This window comes from Callithrix jacchus, chromosome 3 (assembly GCF_049354715.1).
Source record: "Callithrix jacchus isolate 240 chromosome 3, calJac240_pri, whole genome shotgun sequence".
Taxonomy (NCBI): domain Eukaryota; kingdom Metazoa; phylum Chordata; class Mammalia; order Primates; family Cebidae; genus Callithrix; species Callithrix jacchus.
Genome location: NC_133504.1, coordinates 176958057 through 176967497, shown reverse-complemented (window position 1 = coordinate 176967497; position 9441 = coordinate 176958057). Strand labels below are relative to the sequence as shown.

The 9441-nt window shown below is 40.9% G+C and overlaps 1 pseudogene; it reads right to left on the bottom strand.

The window, feature by feature from the left end:
• Positions 1-225: 225 nt before the first annotated feature.
• On the bottom strand, positions 226-1292 carry LOC100385307 (glyceraldehyde-3-phosphate dehydrogenase pseudogene; annotated as a pseudogene).
• Between the last annotated feature and the right edge of the window lie 8149 nt (positions 1293-9441).

The following is a 9441-nucleotide window of genomic DNA, read 5'->3' as shown; positions in this document are numbered from 1 at the left end:
CTTCCTTCCTTCGTTCCTTTTTTCTTCCTTCCTTCTTTCCTCTCCCTTCCTTCCTTCCCTCCCTCTTTCTTTCTTTCTTTTGTTTTTATTGGCTGAGCACAGGGGACTTTATTGATGGTACATGACAAGTTGGACTCCCTAGGCCCCTCCCTCTTCAAGGTGTCTGCATGGAAACTGTGAGGAGGGGCAATTCAGTGTGGTGGGGGACCCAGTGTGGCAGGGACTCCCCAGCAGTGAGGACCTCTCTTCCTCTTGTGCTCTCACTGGGGCTGGTGGTCCAGGGGTCTTACTCCTTGGAGGCCATGTGGGACATGAGGTCCACCACCCTGTTGCTGTAGCCAAATTCATTGTCATACCAGGAAATCAGCTTGACAAAGTGGTCATTGAGGGCATTGCCAGCCCCAGCATCGAAGGTCGAAGGCTGGGTGTCACTGTTGAAGTCAGAGGACACCACCTGGTGGTCAGTGTAGCCCAGAATGCCCTTGAGGGGGCCCTCAGACTCCTGCTTCACTACCTTCTCGATGTCATCATATTTGGCAGGTTTTTCCAGATGGCAGGTCAGGTCCTCCACTGACTCATTGGTAGTGGGGACATGGAAGGCCATGCCAGTGAGCTTCCCATTCAGCTCAGGGATGACCTTGCCCACAGCCTTGGCAGCACCAGTAGAAGCAGGGATGATGTTCTTGGAGAGCCCCACGGCCATAATGCCACGGTATCTTGCAGGGGCCATCCATGGTCTTCTGGGTGGCAGTGATGGTGTGGACGGTGGTCATGAGTCCTTCCACGATACCAAAGTTGTCATGGATGACCTTGGCCAGGGGCGCTAAGCATTTGTTGGTCCAGGAGGCATTTCTGATGATCTTGAGGCTGTTGTCATACTTCTCATGTTCGCGCCCATCATGAACATGGGACCATCAGCAGAGGGGGCAGAGATGATGACCCTTCTGGCTCCCCCTGCAAGTGAGCGTCAACCTTCTCCATGGTGGTGAAGACGTCAGTGCACTCCACCATGTACTCAGCACCAGCATCACCCCACTTGATTTTGGAGGGATCTCACTCCTGGAAGATGGTGATGGGATTTCCACTGATGACAAGCTTCCCATTCTCAGCCTTGACAGTGTCATGGAATTTGCCATGGGTGGAATCATACTGGAACATGTAGACCATGTAGTTGAGGTCAGTGAAGAGATCATTGATGGCGACAATATCCACTTTACCAGAGTTAAAAGCAGCCCTGGTGACCAGACACCAATACCACCAAATCCGTCGACTCCAACCTTCACATTCCCCATGGTATCTCAGGGATGTGGGTGGCGATGGGAGACAAGAAGTGGGTGTCTGTCGAAGAGGAGGAGCAGAGAGCCTTTCTTTCTTTCTTTCTTTCTTTCTTTCTTTCTTTCTTTCTTTCTTTCTTTCTTTCTTTCTTTCTTTCTTTCTTTTTCTTTCTTTCTTCTCTCTTTCTTTTTCTTTCTTTCTTTCTCTTTCTTCTTTCTTTCTTTCTTTTTCTTTCTTTCTTTCTTCTTTCTTTGCAAAGTGAAAGCAAATTTATTAGAGAAGTAGAGAAATAAAGGAATGGCTACTCCAAAGGCAGAGCAGCCCAACTGGTTTCTTTATTTGAGTCACTTTTACAGTTTTCCAGAACTGGGAACCTGCCATTTATTCACTGATTCCTCTGAGCAGGTGCCATGATGTTCAGTGTTAATTTCCAATCATTAACACAGTATTATACATTACATACAGGCTGCAGAAGGCAGCTACCAGGTGGACATCAGGAGGCAGAACCATCGCGTGGCTGCTGCCGCCACAACATTATTAACATCATCAAGCGGTCTAGGAAAAGGGAGTTAATGTTGTCTGCACAGCCCGCTCAACAGTATATGCCTGTTCTTTATCTTCTGCTAGATTGAAAACCTGAATGTTTCCATGGTTACAAAGGCCACTTGATGGGGCAAGGGGCACAGTAAACATGGCATGGGGCATTTAACATGCTAAATGTCAGCTTTTGTCTGAGGCCACATCCTATGGAATTAAAACAGGACTTGTGGAGTCCGCCACAGATGAGAGGGCAATTCTTAGTAAATCTGGTCACACTGAGGTTCTGAACACTGCACTCTAGGCTGACAATCCCACCCAGTGCGCACCCTCAGATAAAATTCTTTCCAGTCTTGCCAGGGATTAAAAGATAAAGTCCAAATTCTTCCAGTTTTCTGTAAGACCTCAGAAGACTGTTCTGGTGAAATTTTGCATCTCCTATAGACACTCAGGTCCTTGGCTTAGCGAATCCTCCACTCTCTCTCCTTGGACTGGCAAACCTCACTGTTCCCTCTAGAGCTGGTTCATTTATCAAGCTCATTCATAAATTTAATGTAGCCTGATGCCCCTATCAGAATTTATGTCCCCCACCCAAATCCTCCATGGCATTTATATGATTATATTGATGGGCTTACATGCCTTTCTCACCAACTGGGCTGTAACACCTTTAACAACAAGGCTTTGATATGTGGAATTTACCTTTGTAACTCTCAGCATCAAAAACATGGTAGACACTCAAAAAAAAAAAAAAAAACTCTTCAAAATAAATGAAACCACCAATGAAGTATTCTTGCTCTAAAATCATGAACCTGAACCTCTTAGATGTACCTTCTTGTTTAAATAAAAGACGACTTGGACACACAGAGGGGAACAACACACACTGAGAACTATCAGAGGGTCGAGGTTGGGAGGAGGGAGAGGATCAGGAGAAATAACTAAGGGGTCCTTGGCTTAATACCCAGGTGATGAAATAATCTGTACAACAAACCCCACGACACAAGTTTACCTATGTAAACTGCACTTTTACCCCTAAATTAAAAAAAAAAATTAAAACAAAATTTTACAAAAGAAAAGACATTGATGAGGACACCAGAGAAATTATACTATTAGGAAATAATCATAGCATGGATTTTATGGACAGTTGATGTGATTTCTCTAATAATTCAATGGCATAAGAGAAAAGGAACGGGATAGGCTAGGGACCTTCTAGATAAAAGAGAAAAACATATGTTACAACCAAATGCAATGTGTCAATCAATTATAAAGGCATTTTTGGGATGATTGGGGAAATCTAAGTTTGAAGAAGGTATTCGATGATATTATTGCTCATTAAGTATAAAATGGTGTTTCGGTTATATGAGAAATGTCCTTATTTGAGCATAAAATAATGTGATATAGAAGAGTTTCTTTAAAATACGATATAGCAGGCTGGGTATGGTAACTCACACTAGTAATCCCAGAGCTTGGGAGGCCGTGGTGGGAGGATCACTTGAGGCCAGAAATTGGAGATTATAGTGAGCCATGATCAGCCACTGCACTCCAACTTAGGCAACACAGTGAGACCTTGATTCTAAATTCATTTATTCATTTAATTAAATAAAATACTACTGCAAAAATTTAAAAACTGATAAATATACAAATAAGACATAACCGGGATATGTGGTGTAACAAAAAATATTTGGTCTTCATTCCTCCCACCTCTGTCTCTGGCACAGAGCCCCGAAAACACTGGAATTTCCTGAGTGATGGGAACTATCTTTTGTTATTCATAACAAGTCCCTTTCAACCTCATCTAAGTTTATCTCATGAGATGACTTACGGGGTGCCCTAAGTAGTCTCTGATGGGGGTTGGCCATCAACAGAGAAATCAACCTGTGATTTGAGGGTTAGAACTTTCAGCCCCACGTCAGGACCTCTGAGGAGGGGAGAGGAGCTGGAAGTTGAGGTCAATCACTAATGGCCAGTAATTTAATCAATCATACCACATAATGAAATCTTCGTACAAGATCTCTAAGTTATGGGGTTCAGGGAGCTTCCAGATTGAAGAACATATCAGTGTGCTGGGAAGGCAGCACACTTGGGGAGGGAGAAAAGGCCCTACACCCCCGTATTTTGCTCAGTGCAGCTCTTCTATTTGGCTGTTCCTGAGCTGTATTTGTTATAATAAAATGTTAATTATAAGTAAGGCACTTTTGCTGAGCTCTGTGAGTCATTCCAGATAATTACCTAGAGGGGGAGAGGAGCCTCAGAATTCCCAATTTTGTAGTTGCCCAGGCAGAAATCCAGAGGTCCTGAGGACCTCTTTTCAGGCTGTCATCTGAAGTGGGGGCAGCCTTGTGGACTGAGCCCTTGATTTGTGGGGTCTGTACGAATGCCAGGTAGTTAGTGACAGAATTGAATTGAACTGTAGGACACGTACCCAGTTCATGTCAGATAATGTGATAATTGATTATTGTTGAAAAATGACCCAAGGTAATTATGGCAAAACGCTGGTAATCGTTGAATCTATGAAATGAATATATAGGGTTCATTAAACTATTCTTCTATTTTTGTGTGTTTCAAAAGTTTCCTAAGAAAAACATTAAAAACTTAAAAGAATATTGTTTCCAGATTCATTTACCTGTTCAAAGAGAATATTTGTAAACTTTAGCCATCCTAGTGGGATGCAGTGGTATCTCATAGTGATTTAAATTTACATCTCTTACATGATCAATGGTGGCAAACATTTTTACATGTGTTTATTGGGCATTTGTATACCTTCTTTTGTAGAGCGTTATTCCAAGATATTTTGCTAAAGGAAATAAAGCCTTTGTCCACAAAAGGACTTTTACAATAAGGTTCATGTCTATTTTATTCATAATAGCATAAAATTGAATAAAATAAACAACCCAGATGTCCATCACCAGGAAAACAGATAAAGAAATGGTGGAATACGATGCAATGGAATATTACTCAGCAGTAACAAAGGACAAACTACGATTATATGCAACAACATAAATGAATTATTGAATTCATAAATTATTTAATTCATAAATGAATTAAAATTATTATGTTGAGCAAAAGATGCCAGACACAAAATAATGCATATTTTATTTATTACTTTAATAAGAATTTTGAGATTAGACAAAATTGATCTGTGGGGATAAAAATGAAAAGAACAACTGTCAGGGGACAGTGAATGACAAAAGGCAGTATAGACCTTTCCGGGGTGACAGAACTGTTCTGTTATCTTGGTAGAACTATTGGTTACAAAGCCATGTACATTTTTCAAAATTCAACAAATTCTATGCTTAAGAGCTGTGCATTTCATCATAAATAATTATAGTTCAATTTAGAGAGAGAGAGCACAATACCTAACACACACGCAAAATGTGTTGTTAGAAGTGGGATTTTGTACATTGGCAAGGGAGGTATTTTAAGATGGAAGAGCATATGTACCTGGTCTTTCCTCCAGGTATGAAACTGTAATTCAGGACTCTCTGTGTTCACCTTGAAAAATATGAATTCCCCTTTGCTTAGGTAACAATGCAGAGCAGCTGGCTGCCCCTGAGATCTGAACTCCTCTTGCTGCAGACACAATCCAGAATTCTTAGTATGACACCATGGAAACAGCGCTAGCTTTCTCTACCGGGTCACACAAATGACCCCACTACTGACATCCTCCTTGAAAGAAGCAGCAGAAATATTATTAGCAATAAGTGGGCTGTATTTGACTGAAAGGAACACAGTGGAGAGGCATATGTTACTTTTCAATTCTAAGAGCTTATCTCTTGGAGTCCAAGGTTCTAAGTTCACACAACTTACTTGTTGGACTTCTCTGGGTGCAGGAATGAAGGCTCAGTAAGGAGAAGGTCTAGATGAAAAGTAAAGTTGTTTTATAAATATTGAGACTGCTATTCATTTTGCTGTTTATGCACTAGAAATATATTACCTTGGTAGCATATCTTCAGACCACAATAAAGTGTGTTAATCCTCCCCAGGAGAAGTTATTGTGGTCCCATTTTGATAGCACAAAAATGAGCCTCAAATGCATTAAGGAACTAGGTCAAGGCCATTTTACTGGCAAGTCATAGAGATGGGCATGCAGGATCATATCCCTCAGGCCTCATTATTGTATTACACCCCAGTTGACTTCTAACAGGAGTATGTAAATCCAGTTAATAGGGAGTGGAAGGACTTTCACTGGAGCTCTGAAGGCTACTATGCCCGTCCTTAGGAGCAGCTCTTAACCAGTTACTAATGAAAGTTACTGTGCAAATATTCCAGCCCCCTCCTCTTGGGTGGGCTGCTTCTGAGATGCATGTCTACGCTAACTTCCACATCTGCCCAGCGAGAGTAAGCTTCCATTGCCACTGCCCTCTGCTATGCCTGGCTGGAGCGCATGCTCTTTGTGGACTGCATTTCCTTCTCTGGGTCTCTTCTTCGAGCAGCACATTCAGCCAGAAACTCCTTCACCTGAGTCCTGTGTCGGTCTGATTCTGAGGAACTCAAACTAAGACAGTGAAATTCACACCTAAGATTTTTGACTTCACAATCTGTTTTTTTACTATATTATCAATTATAGGTCGAACTGTTGGAAATAGTGATATTTGACCATTTTTTAATGAACAGAAATGGCAGTATCATACAGTTCAACTGACTCTCAGTAGGAGTATGTGTATATCAGCATAAACGCTTGAAAAGGCATGCACACACATAATGCACACATGTGCATGTGATAGAAACATAATATGCTTTTTATAATGTAAGGAGGGCAGCCATGTGGCCTTTCTAAAGCAAAAGTCTTTGTATCTCTTTTTTTAATAAATCCTTGGGTAATTATATCATCCCCTTGGCAAAATCCAGGCTCTCTAGAATGATATAGATATCCCATTATCTTCTGGCTCCAGCCCTTCTCTTTGGCTTGTACTCTACCCTCTTTGTTTTGTTTTGACATTACAAAACTGCTTGGAATTAAATAATATAAGAGAAAAGAAAAACACTGAGCTATTTCATCATCTTTTCCTGCTCAACAGTCAGAAGCTTTTCTTGTGATTCCCTTTTCCCAAAGCAAATGAGTCCAGCCCTCCCAGGACCAGCTCTTTAGCTTGGAAATGAATGCACACGTGTATCAATGACACTGAACTATAATATTTTCATTTGTTTGACTCTTTCCTTCCTCAGAATGTGAGCTTCTAAGTCCAGGGCCTGATTTGATCATCTCTGCATGCCTACTGTCTACCACAGAACCTGATGCATAATAGGTGCTCACTAAATGATGTTGAATGAAGATGAAGTCAGATTTGAACATTGTCATCCAGGCTCTAGTAAAGCATTGTGCAGAAGGTATGTGAGCAATGCCAATTTCTTCACAGTGCGTAGGGATTTTATATTCAGAAACAAAAATAAAGGTACATGAATGTCTGATATCTGGCCCCAACCCAGGACTGAATATTTGACCCATACTATCCAGAGAAAATGGAACTATGCTGAAACTGTGACATCTGAAGTCAGGCTGCATGGGCTCAATCTCTGGCTCTACCACTAACTAGGGATATGACCTTAGGCAAGTCTCTACCCTCTTGTGCCTAAGTTGCTCCTTCTGCAAAGGAGAATAATAAAAGATCCCACGTCAAAGCATCAAAGAGTTGTTGCAAAGATATTTCAGTTCTGGCAATAAATACAGGCTAGCAAGTTCACGGCCTTTAAACTGGATTTCATGTAAACATTGAGCCTCCATCTCTACATTTATATTCAGGGGATAATTTATGAATCACTGCAACCAATGTTCATGTATCTGACATGTTCAGCACAGTACCATGTATAAGGAAATTGTAGTGACGGAGATAGACACAGGACTTTTCCTCATCGAGTTTCTTGTCTGATAAAGGAATACAGGGAAGTGGAAATGTCATGTAAGCTGAGAACTGAGGGTAAGCTAAGTTAGAAGAAAGGGATAGATAGAGAAGATGAGAAGCTACGTTAAGTAAAATGGAGACTTTATTTTAAAAGCAATGACTTTTAGTCAGGAAAGTAACTCAATCTGAGTGAACTCTAGTGAGATCACTCAGTCTGCCATGGGCAAAATGGACTTTAAGGGGAAGGTGGGAATAGAATGATCTCACAAGTAGCATTTACAGCCAGTCATCCCTGCAAGGGCTAATGGGAGCCTGAACCAGGAAAATGAAAGTGAGCACATGTATTAGATTCCTAGGGCTGCTGTAATTAGGTATCTCAAACTTAGTGGCTTCAAATAACAGAAATAGATTCTCTTACAGCTTTGGAGTCTAGGATCCCAAGTCAAGGTTTTGGCAGGGTTGAGCTCTCTCTGAATGCTTTAAGCAAGGATCTTTCCTCAGATCTTGCTAGCTTTTCATGATTATGGCAATCTGCACAATCCTGTACGTCTTTATCTCTGTGTCCAAATTTCTCCTTTTTTAAAAAAAATAAGAATACCAGTCATTGAATTAGGGCCAACCCTACTCCAGCCTGATTTTAAATTGATTGCGTCTATAAAGATCCTTTTTCCAAATAAAGCCACATTCATAGATACTGGGGTTTAGGACCAAAACATGTCTTTCTAGTGGGGCAAAATTCAACCCACAAAAGGCTGGTACTAAATAAATAAACTTGGGAGATATTACTAATTTACTGATTCATTGGGGATGGTAAAGAATACAGAAGAATAAAGATATTGCCCAAAAAACAGACATGAGACAATAGTAGGTGAAATATCAATAGTAGGTGATTAATGGTTCAAAGGTTACTTAAAAAATAATGGTTACTTAAAAAATAACATGGGAGAAGTCCAGATTTCATGGAACAGATGACACAGAGTTTCAAACCTGCTGCTGGAGACACCATCTTTTAAAGCCTCAAAACCCTTTCGGAACAGCCATCAGGGAAGAATTTGAAAACTGGGGATTGGATTTCTAGATGGTAGAGCTTCCATAGTAAACACTAAGAAACAAAACTTGAGATAAGGTGGAGGTGAATGTCTCAGTAGGTTTGAAAAAGCATGAAATTTGGAGTCATAAGCCTTACATTCTCAATGTTTAGAAATTACACGGGAAAGAAGCTCATCTTCTATCTGTCCAGGATTACCAACTTTCTAGATCAAACTTGTCCGACTTGCAGCCGTGAGGCCCAGGACAGCTTTGGATGTGGTCCAACACACATTTATAAACTTTCTTCAAACATTATGAGATTTTTTTTGCAATTTTTTTTTTAGCTCGTCAGCTATCATTAGTATTAGTGTATTTTACATGTGGCCCAAGACAATTCTTCTTCTTCCACTGTGGCCCAGGTAAGCCAAAAGATAGGATGCCCCTGTTCTAGATGAATGTAATGATGGCTCATTTTAACATTTGGGGAATACTTTAGTTTACAGAATATTACTATATGCATTAAATGATTTGGTTCTTACAATAACCCTAAGATGAGTTAAAGTAACTTGTCCTGGGTCCCATAGCAAACAAGGGGCAAACCTAGCAGGCAAGCCCAGGTCTTCTGGTTCCAAGACTGCTGCTCATTTCACAGTGCTTCACCGCCTCTAAGAGTTCCTTCACTGGAACCCCTCATTACTATGTTTGTTTTCTTGGCAACAGTCACTGTCACACAATGCCTTTAATTTAGATTTCTCTTATATAT